The sequence below is a fragment of the Triticum urartu genome, chromosome 5A (genome assembly GCF_056163025.1).
Source record: "Triticum urartu cultivar PI428250 chromosome 5A, HENAU_Tu73, whole genome shotgun sequence".
NCBI lineage: Eukaryota > Viridiplantae > Streptophyta > Magnoliopsida > Poales > Poaceae > Triticum > Triticum urartu.
In genome coordinates, this window is record NC_141877.1 from 155,490,591 (window position 1) to 155,503,919 (window position 13,329).

Consider the following 13,329-nt stretch of genomic DNA (forward strand, 5'->3'; position numbering starts at 1 on the left):
TAAAATAAAAGTGAAGCAAACTCAACAAGATTGATAGCAACTACTCCTACAAGTGTCTAGAGGCTACATCATGCATTAAAACTACTTTTGACCACATAAATTTGACATGCAAGCTCAAGAACAGGGTCACCTAAGCAGCAAAAATTGCAATAAATAAAGCACTAGAACAAAAACTAATTGGACCATTGGAGGAGTCACATACCGAAGAACAATCCCCCAAAGCAGTTTTGTGAATGGACTTTGAGCAAGGAGATCAAAAATGGCAGCAAGATGAGCTAGAACACGGGTTTGAGCTGGTGGGTGATTTTTTCTGGAGCAAGACGAAGTGTGTGGGTGCAAGGATAAGGGGAGGGGACCCACGTGGGGTCCACGAGGTAGGGGCGCGCCCAAGGGGGTGGGCGCACCCTCCACCCTCGTGGGCACATAGTGGGTCCCCCTAATGTGTTCTCAGTGCCAATAATTCTTAAATATTTTAGAAAAAATCATATTTCATTTTTAGGGCATTTGAAGAATTTTTATTTTCTGGGTATTTTTTTATTGCAAGGATAATTCAGAAAACAGACAGAAGATACTATTTTTGCTTTATTTAATATAAATAACAGAAAGTGAAAGGAGGGTACAGAAGGTTGTGCTTTCTAACTTCATCCATCTCATGCTCATCAAAAGGATTCCACTAACAAGGTTGATCAGGTCTTGTTAACAAACTCATTTCGAATAACATGAAACTGGAGAAATTTTGAATAACACGAGGTTACCTCAACAGGGATATGCACATCCCCAACAATAAGAATATCATATTTCTTCTTGACAGTAGGAAGAGGAAATTCAAAACCTCCAATAGTGATTATTGAAAATTTTCCAATAGAATTGATACTGTGGACTTGAGGTTGTTTCCTCGGAAAGTGTACCGTATGTTCATTACCATTAACATGAAAAGTGACATTGCCTTTGTTGCATTCAATAACAGCCCCTGCAGTATTCAAGAGGGGTCTTCCAAGGACAATCGACATACTATCGTCCTCGGGAATATCAAGAATAACAAAGTCCGTTAAAATAGTAACGTTTGCAACCACAACAGGCACATCCTCACAAATACTGACAGGTATAACAGTTGATTTATCAGCCATTTGCAAAGATATTTCAGTAGGTGTCAACTTATTCAAATCAAGTCTATGATATAAAGAGAGAGGCATAAGACTAACACCGGCTCCAAGATCACATATAGCAGTTTGAACATAGTTTCTTTTAATACAGCATGGTATAGTTGGTACTCCGGGATCTCCTAGTGTAACGCCCCGAGACCGTTGCGTCAGGTGTCTTCCAGTTATTCGATGTTGTTGCCTTGTCATTCGCCTGCGTGTTGCATCTTGTCATGTCATCATGTGCATTGCATCATCATGTTTTCAAAACTTGCATCCGTCCCGGCCTCCCCGTTCTTTTCGTTGTCCGTTCCGAGCTCAACCACACTTGCACGCGCCCGCGGCACGTCCGAAATATTATTTTATAAGTGACCGGAAGATGTTCTCGGAATGGGATGAAAGTTGGCGTGCGGTCTTATTATAGTGTAGATAGACTGTCTGTCAAATTTCATCACATTCGGAGTCCGTTTGATGCCCCAACGGATAACTATAACGGCATTATAGTAGGTCAAAACGTCGGACGTTTTCGGTCTCCGGAAACCGTGCCGGGCTGCATCTCTCCCCTCTTCTCTCAGACCAACCCGCTCTCCATAGTCCACCTAGACCCATCCTACACCTCTTTGCGCAGTGCATCGAACCCCTCGCGCGCGTCCGAAAGCTGTCCCGGACCCGACCCGGGCAATCGTCACCGTTGGATCTAGATCATCCCCAAACATCTACAAAACGTCTCCGTTTTCTTAATTGGGCTCCCTAACCTATTTATCCGGGACCATACGATTAAGATCGGAGGGTCCAAATGCCCCTGTCCAAAAATCCTTTTGCTATATATATCAGGTCCAACCCTAGATCCTAGGGGTCTTGTCCCATCGATCCCACCGCGCCGCCATTCCACCTGTTTCCTCGGGATCCCTCCCAGACCAACCAGCAGCTTCATCCCCAATCCAAAAAAGACCCCTCCTCGCTTTCACCACCACACCAACCCGAGCCCCCTGCTCGCTGCCTCCTCCTCCTCGTCGCACTTGAGCCCGAGCGCGCCACCAGTGACCTGCAGGCCGACCCCGTCGCCGCTCCTCCCCTGCTCTTTTCCTTCTCCTTCCCTGCCTCTACTCCCTCCTCTCACATCTCTCTCTCTCACACAAGAAGTGAACAGTGCCACCGCCCTTGGAACTCCGCCATGGACGCCGGGTCCCAAGGTCCCCGCGCCCGTCCTCATGGTGCCCAACGGCATCTTCGTCGTTTCGGAGCTCCTTGCCATCGCCTGCGTGGCGCCATGACTGCCACCCCGCTGCCTCCGCTTCGATCCGGTAGGAAACAGGACCCGAAGACCTCTCGCGCTTGGATCCAAACGCCACCGAGCTCCCGCGTTGACCCCTCCCCATCCTGCCACTCGCCGGAGTCCTCAGCGCCGCCATGCCCTGCTGCCATGTCCCATTCCCGGCCGCAAGTCCCATGCCGCCGCTGGTCTTCTTCCTGTCGAAGAGAGGAGTACGACGCCTCTGCCTCGAGTCATTTGATGCGACCGCGTTGACTTCCCGGTCGCAAGCTGCCAGCCCGCTGAGTCCCTCCCTCAAGGCCCAGCCTCCCCGGCCCATCCGCGCGAAGCCAGCCCACTGTGAGCAGCCGCCCTAACCCCCACTGTGCATGGTTGGGCCAGCCAGTTTCGGCCCAACTCCTATTTATTTTTCAGTGGACAATTTAGATATTATTCCAGAGACGCCAGTTTTTGCAGAAAACCCCTTGCTCTTCATGCATTTTAAAACTCACAAACCATGCATCATATATAAAAACTTTATATATGAAACATGACTAGAATTTCATCTAGTTTCATAATGTCCAACTTTCATGCATGTTTGATATGTTTAACTTGTTGTTTGTTTAAATTTGTTCAAATGCCATGTTAAAATGCTTTAATTCATAACTAAATAACCGTAACTCCGAATTTAATAAACTTTATATGTAAATGGGGTGGAAAAATGTCTAGTTTAACATGGTGGCATCACTTTGCATGTTTAACAACTCTAAAATTGTGTTTAGGGCAGAACAGTACCAAACCTTAAAACATGCATATGGGGATTTACCGGAATTGTTGTTCATTGTTTCCAGCCTCATTTAAACTTGCCTAGATAGATAGTTTTGTTTTGCTTCACCTCATGCCATGTTAATCAACATTTAATCTTGTTGGGTACATAAACGAGAGAGAACTAAATAACTTGAATGTGGTGTTTCGTCAATATGCAATGGAGTTGCATGTTGAGCTCCACTTAATTTGTAGGATTGTTTGTGCATTTTTTCATGCCATGGTTCATTAAATCGGACATGAATCATACTTGATTGTACATCATGCCATGATTATGTGGTGGTTGTTTACTATGTTGTTTTCCTCTTTCCGGTGTTGCTTCTTCGGGTTAGTTCCGATAACGTCGTGTCGTGAGGATCCGTTCGACTTCGTCCGTTTGTCTTCTTCATGGACTCGTTCTTCTTCCTTGCGGGATCTCAGGCAAGATGACCATACCCTCGAAATCACTTCTATCTTTGCTTGCTAGTTGCTTGCGCTTTTGCTACCGTTGTTTGGCTATGTTACCGCTTTGCTCAGCCCCTCTTATAGCGTTGCTAGTTGCAAGTGAAGATTGGAGTTGTTCCTTGTTGGAACATGTTTATTGTTGGGATATCACAATATCTCTTATTTAATTAATGCATCTATATACTTGGTAAAGGGTGGAAGGCTCGGCCTTATGCCTGGTGTTTTGTTCCACTCTTGCCCCCCTAGTTTCCGTCATACCGGTGTTATGTTCCTTGATTTTGCGTTCCTTACACGGTTGGGTTATAATGGGAACCCATTGACAGTTCGCCTTGAATAAAACTACTCCAGCAAGGCCCAACACTGGTTTTACCATTTTCCACCTAGCCTTTTTCCCTTGGGTTCTGCAGACTCAAGGGTCATCTTTATTTAAACCCCCCGGCCAGTGCTCCTCTGAGTGTTGGTCCAACCTGTCAGCTGCCTGTGGCCACCAGGGGCAACTCTGGGATGGCCTACCGGAACCTTGGACAATCCGGTGTGCCTTGAGAACGAGATATGTGCAGCTCCTATCGGGATTTGTCGGCACATTCGGGTGGCTTTGCTGGTCTTGTTTTACCATTGTCGAAATGTCTTGTAACCGGGATTCCAAGTCTGATCGGGTCTTCCTGGGAGAAGGAATATCCTTTGTTGACCATGAGAGCTTTTGATGGGCTAAGTTGGGACACCCCTGTAGGGTTTTGAACTTTCGAAAGCCGTTCCCGCGGTTATGTGCAGATGGGAATTTGTTAATGTCCGATTGTAGAAAAATTGACACTTAACTTAATTAAAATGCATCAACCGCGTGTGTAGCCGTGATGGTCTCTTCTCGGCGGGGTCCGGGAAGTGAACATGGTGTTGGAGTTATGCTTGAACGTAAGTAGTTTCAGGATCACTTCTTGATCACTTCTAGCTCACAAACCGTGCTTTGCCTTCTCTTCTCACTCTCATTTCCGTAAGTTAGCCACCATATATGCTAGTGCTTGCTGCAGCTCCACCTGACATACCTTTTCCTACCCATAAGCTTAAATAGTCTTGATCGCGAGGGTGTGAGATTGCTGAGTCCCCGTGACTCACAATTTACTTCAAAACTAGTTTGCAGGTGCCTATGTTACCGTGCAGGTGACGCAACCGAGCTCAAGGAGGAGCTCGATGAAGATCTCGTTCTTTGTGTTGTTTCGTTTCAGTTGATCAGTAGTGGAGCCCAGTTGGGGCGATTGGGGATCTAGCATTAGGGGTGGTCTTCTTTTATTTTGGTTCCATAGTCGGACCTTGATTGTATCTGGATGATTGTAATGCTTTTAAAATTGTGTGAAGTGGCGATTGTAAGCCAACTCTTTATCCCTTTCATATTCAGTACATGGGATGTGTAAAGATTACCCCTCTTGCAACATTCCTACAATGCGGTTATGCCTCTAAGTCGTGCTCCGACACATGTGAGATATAGCCGCATCGTGGGTGTTATACCTAGTTTCTTCGGTATTCCACCCTTAAAAGTGTAATTAGCAAGCATGGTGGAAATTTCAGCCTCCAGTATCTTTCTTTTATTTGTAAGAATATCTTTCATGTATTTAGCATAAGGGTTCATTTTAAGCATATCAGTCAAACGCATGCGCAAAAAGATACGTATAATCATTTCAGCAAAGCGCTCAAAATCCTCATCATCCTTTTTCTTGGATGGTTTACGAGGAAAAGGCATGGATTTCTGAACCCATGGTTCACTTTTCTTACCGTGCTTCCTAGCAACAAAGTCTCTTTTATCATAACATTGATTCTTTGATTGTGGGTTATCAAGATCAACGGCAAGTTCAATCTCCACATCATTATCATTGCTAGGTTGAGCATCAACATGAACATCATCATTAACATTATCACTAGGTTCGTGTTCATTACCAAATTGTGTTTCAGCATTAGAAATAGAAATATCATTGGGATTCTCAGGTGTGTCAACAACAGGTTCCCTAGAAGCATGCAAAGTCCTATCATTTTTCTTCCTCTTCTTCTTAGAAGAACTAGGTGCATCAACAGTAGTTCTCTGAGAATCTTGCTCAATTCTCTTAGGGTGGCCCTCAGGATACAAAGGTTCCTGAGTCATTTTACCCCCTCTAGTCATAACTCTAACAGCATTATCATTTTTCCTATTATTTAATTCATTGAGAAAATCATTCTGAGCCTTAAGTACTTGTTCTACTTGAGTGGTAACCATAGAAGCATGTTTACCAATAAGTTTAAGTTCACCTTTAACTCTAGACATATAATCACTCAAGTGTTCAAGCATATCAGCATTGCATTTCAGTTGTCTACCAACATAAGCATTGAAGTTTTCTTGTTTAACAATAAAATTATCAAACTCATCTAAGCATTGGCTTTTAAACTTATAACGAGGAATATCACCTTCATCAAAACTATAGAGAGAATTTACCTTTACTACCAATGTCGGGTTATCAAGACCATGTATTTCTTCAATAGGTGGTAAATTCTTAACATCTTCAGCTTCAATAACTTTTTCTTTCATAGATTTCTTTGCCTCTTGCATATCTTCAGGACTGAGAAATAGAATACCCCTGTTCTTCGGAGTTGGCTTAGGAGTTGGTTCAAGAAGTGTCCAATCATGTTCATTACTCAACATATTATTCAATAGCAATTCAGCTTGATCAATAGTTCTTTACCTGAAAACACAACCAGCACAACTATCCAGGTAATCTTTGGAAGCATCGGTTAGTCCATTATAAAATATGTCAAGTAATCTTTGGAAGCATCGGTCAGGAAAAGCATTAAGTAATTGGAGAAGCCTCCCCCAAGCTTGTGGGAGACTCTCTTCTTCAATTTGCACAAAATTATATATGTCCCTTAAGGCAGCTTGTTTCTTATGAGCGGGGAAATATTTAGGAGGGATGTAATAAATCATATCCTGGGGGCTACGCACACAACCAGGATCAAGAGAATTAAACCATCTTTTAGCATCACACTTTAATGAGAACGGAAACAACTTAAGGATAAAGTAATAGCGAGTTTTCAAATCATGAGTAAATAGGGTGGCTATATCATTTAATTTAGTAAGATGTGCCCCAATAGTTTCAGATTCATAGGCATAAAAAGGATCAGATTCAACCAAAGTAATTAACCGAGGATCGACAGACAAATCATAATCCTTATCAGTAATAAAGATAGGTGAAGTAGCAAAAGCAGGGTCATATTTCATTCTAGCATTCAAAGACTTTTCTTTAAGCTTAGCTAATAATTTCTTAAGATCAGATCTATCATTGCAAGCAAGAAAGTCTCTAGAAGTTTCTTCATCCATAACATAACCCTCAGGCACAACAGGCAATTCATATCTAGGGGGAGAATCTTCATCATGTCTTTCATTAATATTATCAGTTTCAATAATTTCATTCTCTCTAACCCTAGCCAGTTGTTCATCAAGAAATTCACCTAATGGCACAATATTATCAAGCATAGAAGTAGTTTCATCATAAGTATCATGCAAAGCAGAAGTGGCATCATCAATAACGTGCGACATATTAGAATGAATAGCATGTGTAGGTGTCGCATGTTTACTCAAGACAGAAGGTGAATCAAGTGTAGAGCTATATGGCAGTTATTTACCTCCCCTCGTAGTTGAGGGAAAAATCTTGGTTCTTTGATCTTTCAAGTTCCTCATAGTGACCAGTAGATATAAATCCCAAGTGACTCCAAGAACAGAGCTATGCTCCCTGCTAACGGCGCCAGAAAATAGTCTTGATAACCCACAAGTATAGGGGATCGCAACAATTTTCGAGGGTAGAGTATTCAACCCAAATTTATTGATTCGACACAAGGGAGCTGTGACGCCCCCGATTTAATCGTACACTAATCATACACGCAAACGTGTATGATCAAGATCAGGGACTCACGGGAAGATATCATAGCACAACTCTACAAATAAAATAAGTCATACAACCATCATATTACAAGCCAGGGGCCTCGAGGGCTCGAATACAAGAGCTCGATCATAGACGAGTCAGCGGAAGCAACAATATCTGAGTACATACATAAGTTAAACAAGTTTTCCTTAAGAAGGCTAGCACAAACTGGGATACAGATCGAAAGAGGCGCAGACCTCCTGCCTGGGATCCTCCTAAACTACTCCTGGTCGTAGTCAGCGGGCTGTACGTAGTAGTAGGCACCTCCCGAGTAGTAGTAGTCGTCGTTGACGGTGGCATCTTGCTCCTGGGCTCCATCGTCTGGTCGCAGCAAACGGGTATAGAAAGGGGGAAAAGAGGGAGCAAAGCAACCGTGAGTACTCATCCAAAGTACTCGCAAGCAAGGAGCTACACTACATATGTATGCATTGGTATCAAATGGAATAAGGGTATCATATGTGGACTGAACTGTAGAATGCCGGAATAAGAGGGGGATAGCTAGTCCTGTCAAAGACTACGCTTCTGGCAACCTCCATCTTGCAGCATGTAGAAGAGAATAGACTGAAGTCCTCCAAGTAGCATCGCATAGCATAATCCTATCCGGCGATCCTCTCCTCGTCGCCCTGTTAGAGAGCGATCACCGGTTGTATCTGGCACTTGGAAGGGTGTGTTTTATTAAGTATCCGGTTCTAGTTGTCATAAGGTCAAGGTACAACTCCAAGTCGTCCTGTTACCGAAGATCACGGCTATTCGAATAGATTAACTTCCCTGCAGGGGTGCACCACATAACCCAACACGCTCGATCCCATTTGGCTGGGAACACTTTCCTGGGTCATGCCCGGCCTCGGAAGATCAACACGTCGCAGCCCTACCTAGGCACAACAGAGAGGTCAGCACGCCAGTCTAAATCCTATGGCGCAGGGGTCTGGGCCATCGCCCATTGCACACCTGCACGTTGCGAGGGCGGCCGGAAGCCGAACTAGCCCCTTAATACAAGAGCAGGCTTATGTTCCAATCCGGCGTGCGCCGCTCAGTCTCTGACGTCACGAAGGCTTCGGCTGATACCACGATGTCGAGTAACCATAACTGTCCCCGCGTAGATGGTTAGTGCGTATAGGCCAGTAGCCAAACTCAGATCAAATACCAAGATCTCGTTAAATATGTTATCTTGAAATAACCGCGAACACCGACCAGGGCCAGGCCCACCTCTCTCCTAGGTGGTCTCAACCTGCCCTGTTGCTTCGCCACAAAGATCCACTCGCGGGTACTCCTACGAGCCGACCCGTCTTCTAGTCATCACATGTATCATGTATAAAGTATGTAGTATATACCTGTGATCACCTCCCGAGTGATCACGGCCCGATAGTATAGCATGGCAGACGGACAAGAATGTAGGGCCACTAATGGTAAACTAGCATCCTATACTAAGCATTAGGATTGCAGGTAAAGGTAACAACAGTAGTAGCAAGGACAGGCTATGCATCAGGATAGGACTAACGGAAAGCAGTAACATGCTACACTACTCTAATGCAAGCAGTATAGAGAGTATAGTAGGCGATATCTGGTGATCAAGGGGGGGCTTGCCTGGTTGCTCTGGCAAGAGAGAGTGGTCGTCAACACCGTAGTCGAACTGGGGGGTCGCCAGCAGTCTCGGGATCTACCGGAAAGAAGTAATGGAGGGGAACACAATAAATAACAGAGCAATCAAAGTATAACATGGAAATACGCGGTGCTAGGTATGCCCTAACATGGTAGGAGGTGATACCGGCGAAGGGGGGAAACATCCGGGAAAATATCCTCGGTGTTTCGCATTTTCGGATAGGCAAACCGGAGGGGGAAAGTTGTGTGTTCGCTATGCTAGGGATGCGTGGCGGACGAACGGGCTGCGTATCCGGGTTTGTCTCGTCGTTCTAAGCAACTTTCATGTAGAAAGTATTTTCATCTGAGCTACGGTTTATTTTATATGATTTTCTCAAGTTTTAAATCATTTTTAGAATTTATTTAATTAATTTAACCCAACATTATCCAGAATAGTGCATGCTAACGTCAGCATGATGTCAGCAGTCAACCGGGGGTTGACTGGGTCAAACTGACATGTGGGTCCCACATGTCATTGACTGTATAGTCTAATTAGGGTTTAGGTTAATTAGCTAGGATTAATTAGTTGATTAGTTTAACTAATCAAAATTAATTAAGTTAATTAATTCTTTAACTATTATTTTGATTTTTTATTAAATTTTTGAAAATCGTTCTCAGGGACTGGGCCCACTTGTCACTGGGCCAGGAGGGCTTAGCGGTTCGGGCTAGTGTGCGTCGTGCGCAGGGGCTCGCGGGCGCCTGATTGGGGGAGGGACCGGGTGCTAGCTCGGCACGGCCGCCGGCGCCCACAACGCCGGCCAGGGGAGGCGGCGGAGGCCTACGGGCAGCGCAGTGAGGCCACAACGGCAGGCGTAGCCGAGGCGGGGTGCGACGGTTGCCATAGTTGGAGCTGGCCACGGGCGGCCGTGGCTGGGCGGCGAGCACGCCATGCGGGCGAAGGCGAGGTGCGCGACGGCTGCAGAGGAGACGGGGCGCGGGCGTGAGCCGACTCGCACGGCGTGCGACGACGCAGGCGAGCGAGCAGCGGCGGGGGGGTGGGGAAGGCAGTTGTGAACGGCGGCGACCTTCATGTGAGCAGCGATGCCCGTGGCAGCAGCAGAGCAGCGGCTGGCGTTGGCTGGAGGGAGGGCGGCTGCAATGCGCGGGCGAGAGCGTGCATGCTCGAGTGGGGGTAGCCGGGCGCGGCGCGGTGGCCGCGGCGACAAGCGCGAGCGCGAGGAGCAGCGAGGGGGGCTTGGCCCGTGCATTGGCGCGGTCGGACGACGTCTGACAGGGGGGAGGGGAGGCGCGGCGTCTCACCGACGACTGCAGGGAAAAGGCAATGGGCGCAGGGAGGAGGACGGGGTCGACGGGGATGGAGAGGCAGCAGTCTGATGGAGAGGTCCGGCGAGGTTCAGCAGCGTTAGAGGCGGGGCAGCGTCACACGCCTAGCGGCGGGGATCGATCCCCCCAATCCAATCGGGGGCAGAGGTGGGGAGAGGGAGAGGCGCCTGGAGGGAGAAGAGGTGACAGCAGCAGGGCACACCGGCGACGGGCGTCGTCGTCGTGTCGCCAGGCGGCAGGGCATGGTGTGGGTCGAGCCCCCGATCCAGATCGGATTGGGAGGGGGAGGGAACGAGAGAGTGGGGGCAGTGGGGCGGTAGGAGGCTAGGGTTACGGGGGAGAGGGGATTATGCAGGGGGCCGGAGTGGGCCGTTTCGGCCGCGGTGCTGGTGCTGGCCGGCTGGGCCTCTTGGCCCAGTTGGCCAGGGGGCTTCCTTTCCATTTTTTTGTTTGTGTTTCTTCTTCTTTTTTGTTTTAGTTTATCTTTTCATTTATTTAGTTTTAGAAAAACTATAACTAGCACCTAATTAGTATTAATAAATAATCTACTGCCCCATTAATTTTTGGCAACTAAAGAAAGTGGTTTAATATCTTATTAATTGTAAAAAGGCATTTAATCAATTGTTTTTATTATTATTTCCGAGTATTTAACATTTTATGAAGGAGTGGTTTCTCCACCACTGTTTCTTATGAATTATTTGGCTCACCTCAAACATCTTAGTTTTAATATTTGAAAACTTTTATTGTTTGCTTGATTTTTAATTTAAATTCGAACCGGTTTCGAACTAACGTAAGATTAGCAACAGAAATCGAGGCGACGTGGCATCATTAGCAGAGGTTCACTGTAGCTTAAGTATCCGGGCGTCACAATTCTCCTCCACTACAAGAAATCTCATCCCGAGATTTAAGAGGTAGTGTAAGGGGGAAATTGTTGGTATCGAATCTATCGGGTCTTCTCGGTCTTGCTTGCTCTTCTCGAAGGAGTTGATCCCTTATGTTGATGTCTTCATTTCTCTGCTTCAGGTCATCATGATGAAGTCAGCCTCCTTCCTTCGGGAACTCCTTCATAATTACAAATAGGTAAAGGGAAGTTCGACAAGGATAGAATGCTATAAGGGGTAATCATCTGGGGGTATCCCATGAATGAACAGATGAGTATCTCTCAAGTTGAACAAATGAAATACATCGAGAGCGAAGTAAGAAGGTACAATAAGGAGTTCCAAGCGGATAGACAATTGTTCGATGTCTGAAACAGAGTGAAAGGGGTTCAAAGCGTCGAAGAATGAGTATTGTGTGTGTTACCAAAATAGATCACTAGGAAGGTGGTCCGTGAATTATATATGAGGCCACGCACGAGGAATAACTTTGACAACAAGGTGTGCATGAGAGTCAGGTTTCGATCCTGTGGAACTTTGGGTTATGGGCCCACCATGTGGGTTAAAAGTAGAAGCAGCGGTGACATCTGGCACGGTCATGATAGCAAGGCATGTCAGAGGGTAGCCTATTAGTTATGTCGCAAACAATGTCGGTACCAAGGGCGAGGGACGAAGAGAACCATTTTCCTGCTCGTTGAACGAGGCGGGCCACTAGGCAAAGTTCTCGTCCACCGGTGGTTACCGGAATGTCAACAACAATAGTAACAGTGTCTTACTGACAGGGTTGTACACTGAGGTGCTTATAAAAGCAGAGACGTATTACTGCTTAGATCATATAAACCTCAAGAAGGTTAAACAGAACAATGGAAAGGAAAATGTGATTATCAGATTAAACAGAACAATAGAAAGGAATATGTGTTTAAACACATATTTCAGGGGTATATCCTTCCCAAGAACAAGCAGAGTATGATATCCAAGACCGGATAGAAAGTAGAAAACCACTTAAGTAAGGGGGAGCTCATGATATTACCCATACAATGGTGTTTGGATAATTGAGCAGGAAACATTTAGCATTAGCTTCAATGTTCTTGTTGAAAATCGGAATACCATAGACATGCTTCGTGATGGCATTGACATGGTCAACAGGTGAAGATCAGACTCTGGAGACACAAAGGATCCATCAGGAATAACTTGAAGAATAGGTCTTACAATTCCGTCATGGAAGAAGGGATAACTTTGTTGAAAAGGAATCTATAACAACAAGTCCTCCGGACAGGTGTGATAGGAATGACATCACCTTACCGATATATAAGGACCAATGTAATAATTCTTGGAAATATGTTCCGACCATCATATCTGACCGAGATTCAGATCTGATTGGCGCCAGGATGCCTCAGACTCGGGATGCCTGGGAAGAAAAGGTACAACACAATTGACGAGACGACATTGTAAGATTCTCGGAAAATGTACTATGGGAGCGAGTTCCGAAACAAGAGTTCTTCATTAAAACCAAGGAGAGGATGAAGAGGTGGCTGATGAACTCAGCGACAATTCATTGAGATTTTCAAAAGATGGATTTCCACACTTATGTGAACAAGGAGATAACATTTGTTGGATAAAATGATATAAGGATGTATGCTCGAGGAAAACATGCACAATTAAGCATTGGTTGAAAAGTGGACCCAAAATATGGTCTTAGGTAGCAAGATCAATGTTAGAAAGGTGATTCAACAAGCAATAGTCTAAGAATGAAATATCGACCATTAACTTGAAAGCAATAGGGTTGCTAGAAACACGAACAAGTTTGTGTTGAACGGAAGGCAATAAAGTGGTCGATGATAACACAAATCATCGAGGGCAAGGAGGGCACTTCTCATCATGAATTCAATTGATATCTTGGAAGGGGTCAAAATGTTGATGATGATCACGACACATTT